Source organism: Helianthus annuus, chromosome 11 (assembly GCF_002127325.2).
Source record: "Helianthus annuus cultivar XRQ/B chromosome 11, HanXRQr2.0-SUNRISE, whole genome shotgun sequence".
NCBI lineage: Eukaryota > Viridiplantae > Streptophyta > Magnoliopsida > Asterales > Asteraceae > Helianthus > Helianthus annuus.
This window is the reverse complement of record NC_035443.2, coordinates 62850588-62855358: the sequence shown is the minus strand read 5'-3', so window position 1 is coordinate 62855358 and position 4771 is coordinate 62850588. Positions and strand designations below refer to the sequence as shown.

At 34.9% G+C, this 4771-nt stretch overlaps 2 long non-coding RNA genes across 2 annotated transcripts; both read right to left on the bottom strand.

Annotated features, from left to right (window-relative positions):
- Positions 1-1430: 1430 nt before the first annotated feature.
- On the bottom strand, positions 1431-2283 carry LOC110887188. The gene is made up of 4 exons (XR_004871421.1): positions 2135-2283; positions 1972-2049; positions 1548-1884; positions 1431-1445 (listed from the first exon to the last, which is right to left on the bottom strand). It is a non-coding gene; the product is annotated as an uncharacterized LOC110887188 (long non-coding RNA).
- A 285-nt stretch (positions 2284-2568) lies between these two features.
- Positions 2569-4451, bottom strand: LOC118483763. The gene is made up of 3 exons (XR_004871419.1): positions 4237-4451; positions 3891-3972; positions 2569-2904 (listed from the first exon to the last, which is right to left on the bottom strand). It is a non-coding gene; the product is annotated as an uncharacterized LOC118483763 (long non-coding RNA).
- Between the last annotated feature and the right edge of the window lie 320 nt (positions 4452-4771).

Sequence of the window (4771 nt, the reverse complement as noted above, 5' to 3'; positions counted from 1 at the left end):
CACTGTTTTCACACTTTCAACTGTTTTCTCCTGATCCTGTTTCTCTCTCTATCTCTCTACATATATATATATATATATATATACACTAGACGTTTTCCCACGCGATGCGGCGGGAAACATATCACTTAGGTTGGTGAGTTTAGGGCTATGTACGGCGCGGTTTGGTTTTGAGCCATAACCAAAACCAAATTCGCGATGCAACAGAAAACACAACACTTGTTAGTAATTCTAAGGGTGTGCATGAGAAAGTTCAGTTTAGTTGTGTCATAACTAAAATCCAAATTTTTGATTAAGGAACTTCAAAACCGGTCATGGGGATTTAAAGAGTTTTAAAAGGATGTAAACAAACTAAACTGTGCCAAGCCAACAAAAACACAACCATGATACAATAACACAAAGAGCAACCGGAACAAATTCAATATACTAACTAAACACTTGTATTTAGAAAATTGATGAAATAATGCATATGATATGATATTATGCCACGATGAACTATGTGATAATACAAACCTACCTTCCCGTCAGGGCCGACCCAAGCCCAAGTATTTTGACGCTTGGGCTTTAGGCCTCTAAATCAATAGGGCCTCCAACTTAAAAAAAATATTATATATAATATTTGGGTTGGGCTAAACTTATCTTTACACATACAAAAAATATATAAAAATACAAAAAATAATAAGTTAACTTCGCTAACAATAAATCTTTTAGTTTATTTTGCCGGTCCCAAGCCCGAGTAAAAGAGGGTTTTTTTCTCAAATAGTGTTATTTTTTGAAAAAAGGCCTTGAGTTTTTGAATTTGTTTTAGGCCATCAAAATGGTTGAGCTGACCCAGCTTCCCGTGACGCATCCCATCAGCTCCTGTTTTTTTGGCTCGTTCTGAACTAGCAAGATCAACCACGTGAAGTAAGCCCACTTAATTAAGCAAGGGTGTTGGTCTTTGTAGTGAATAATATCAAGCTTTGTTATTTTTTTTTCTAAATTCTAATTCTCCAATTTGCTCTTAAATTCAGCATTAACATCTCTATTAGGCAAATATTTTCCACAAACAAGATTTGCAAAACATTTCATCTAAAATCATAATCACCACAGATATGTGATTCAATACTTCAAAAGCACAAAGAACATATTAAACCAAACATCCTACAAAATAACCTTTCAACAGCCAACTAAAACAAAAAATATGCAACAAAATATTATCTAAAATCATAAACCATCACCAAACCCATGATCTTGTAACCGTCTCGTGTCGACGCAGATGACCAGACTCAAATGCTGACCCGACACTATTGACATAGTTGACCAATTTGATTGCGACCGGAAACTATTTATGTAACTTCCACAACAGCCACCGATCATCATCATTTAACTCTCGAACTAACACCACCACCCATTCATATTAAAACAAGCTGATGCTTTTTGAATTCACTTTCAATGCAGAATGTAAACTGGTTAAATAACGAAAAAACAATTATTAAATATGTGTAAAGTGTGACAATCCATATTAAAACCAAACTGATCCTTTTTATAAAATATTTCTTAGATCATACCTGAACATGCTCCCACGACCTGACAAAACCTTCGGTAGATTATGATAAAATTATGTAATGAGACTTTATGTCACCTATCATGATGCACTTAGAAATATTAAAATCATGCAATATTGGTACAACTAATCAAAACTTAACATTCTTAATAAGGTTTAAAAGGATTTGATATAAATGTTGCATACCTTAATATCTCTCTGTACTAATCTCTCAAAACGAATAATGATTACTTTGAAAAATCGTTAAAGTTAAAAACGAATAATGAACACTGCAACCTACCCAACACGCATGCCTTTTTCGATATCAGTTGGTGAAACTTTGTCACCAACCCAACAGCAAACTGTAAATTTATAAAAATCAAATATCAGATGAATTGGTCCAGATATAAACATAGTACGAATATAAACTTAACCAAAGTTTCAAATACCTTTGCAATTTGTTTGACACTGATAACGTATTTTGCGTCTTCTGTGTTTGGGTTAATTATCTTTGTGCATCTAGCCACCTGCGTGCATAAACAACACAACATTTGTAAATCGGAAAGAAAAAAAATGTTTTTTTTTGTTATAAGGTAATATGAAGTTATGAACCTGAATAGGTTGCTCCTCTTGCATCATTTGTTTATCGGAAACAAGATCCCATTGGCTAGGTGCAGCTAGACCAGTGTCTGATTCCTTAAGACTACATGGTATGGTGATGGATCATCCTTGGAGGATGATCCGCCACGTAGGCGACACATCATAGTCCTCCCAAGGATGGATCATCCTCCAAAACTAGGGGGCATGGGAGGATGGTCCTAGTCATCATCCTCCACCACTTTTATTTTTTTTTTTAATCTTCTACTTTTTTTTAACATTTAACAAATAAACTAACAAAAATATTCTATTATAATTAACCTAAAATAATAAAATGTACAACAATATAATTAAATATTCTATTATAATTGTCACTAATATTAAAAAATGATATAACCTAAAATAAAAAAAAAATGTACAGCAAAAAATATTATATTATATACATAAAGTTATCATCTCTCTCTCTTTCTTTTTCGATTTCCTAACAACCATCACCTTCCTCTCTCTACTATTTATTCCTCTCTCTTCCTCTCTCAAAACCGCCGGAAAACCTCACTGTGTCGCCGGTAAACCGCCGGAAACCTCACTAAAGCCTCCCATTCACAAACAAACAAACAAACAAACAAACAAACAAAAGGTGCCCCACCATTTGGATCGTCCTGGACGTCGGTATGTCGACGGTGAAGACGGGGACGAGATGAAGACGAAGAGGGGCGGCATGGAGGTTGGATCGGCGACGGTAGGGGACGGTCCAAAGCCGATCCCCATACCGTATAGCCTAATACCTGTCAAAGTTGAAGATGATTAGAACTCCAGTTCAGGAAAAAATTGGGCATCTTTTTTTACTAACAGTATCCACATTATGTGTGTGTAGTAGGATATACCATAAATCACTGCTATGGGATTGTTTGTAATTAGAGATGGCAAAAAAAATCCACAATTAACACAAAATCCCAAAACATTCCGGATGGCTATTCGGGTATGGTATTAGTTCTAAAAATTTTGAAGGGGTTTGGGACGGGTATGGTATTAGTATTAGGTGATACCCGCCCAATTGCCCGCAACAAAACCGTATATAGTAGTATTTTTTATAATCTTAAAAGATATCATAACCCATCTGCTTGGTTTAAAAAAACAAGAAGCGTGCACAAAAGCGATAAGGTCTAAAACTTAGGCGCCAGACAAAAAAGCACACTGATTTTCATACCCAAGGTGTAAATAATTATACAACTTTTTGTATATTTTCTACACGATTCTAGCATCAGTTATCCAATATTGAGAAAAAAGTAAACTTTATATATGTTTTAATATGGAAATTACATACATGTACAACCTGAAAAGCATGTTGTACAACAACTTGCTACCAAAAGCGCAAGGGCTTGAGCCTTGTTGAAGACGCCTAAGGCGTGCTTTTTAAACCAAGATCATACTATAAAGTTGTAAACTGTTAGAAGTGTAATTGAGTATATGTTCGATTTTTTGTTGAGTTTTAAGTTCGGGTTTCGGGTAATTAGCACCCGATACCTCTGAACACAAACAGGCATGAAACATGGTTTTATAATCGGATATGTATGCGAACAGTTGCTTAAAGTGTTTGTCAATTAGGTCATAGACAGAGATTCAGATCTACACATAAAAAATTCAATAACCAACGCTGAAACTGGTTACTTCACCTTCAAACAACCATAAACAACTATGATGTACCAAAAACCACTAATCAAACAAACAGATAACATAAACAAATCCCAAACACCCCTTAAGTGAAACGTACCACATAAATCATTGATCCTTTTGGCCATATCCTTCACATCTTTCTCTGCTTTCTTGATGCTGGTAGACTAAGGCCCCAATCCCTACATCAAACACCACACCAATAACAAATCCACCTTAATACAAAGACACTCGTTAGAATCACTAAAAAAAAAACCGTAATTAATAGACTTCAAATTAAAACCTAAATTAGGGCTCGGTAAAAATGATGCAAGACTAAAGATTTATACTTTAAAAACAGAAACCCATGAAAATATTTCAAAACAACAACAATAAATGAAAAAGGAAGGAAGGAACAAGAACATTTGAATTTTGAAACTCCATTAGGGTTTTTGTTCAACTCAGACCTGTCACACATCCTTTTCATTTCAGAGTTTAACATGTTTATAACGAAACCCCTTCGCCGTAATCCTAGTTTCCTTTGCCACCTCTACCTTCTCTAGAGATTCTCCTTCCCTTCTCTCTCTCTCTTGTTCTTCCTGGCCTTTGCAAATGAAAAGAATAAGCGGGATAATGGTATTTGGGGATCAGTGTTGGAATTCAAAATTTGAAAGCAAAAAATATGGGCCGCCTAAAAATTCAAGCTGCTTCACATCATGCTTCAAAAAGCTTTGGGTTGGTGTGCTTTCATGGATTGTAGAATGAGCTTTAAATGCTTGTACATGTTGAAAAAAATGGCAAATGACCATTATTGCCCCTCGAATATGCATTATATATAGAGTATAGGGGGTGTTTGGGTTAGCTTATTTTGGAGCAACTTATGACTTATAAAAATTAATAAGTTGTTTTTTTAGTGTTTAGGTTAGCTTATTTTGGAGAGATTTGTGTGTTGAGAAGTCATTTTTGAGAAGTCTGACTTCTGACTTATAACTTATATAAGTT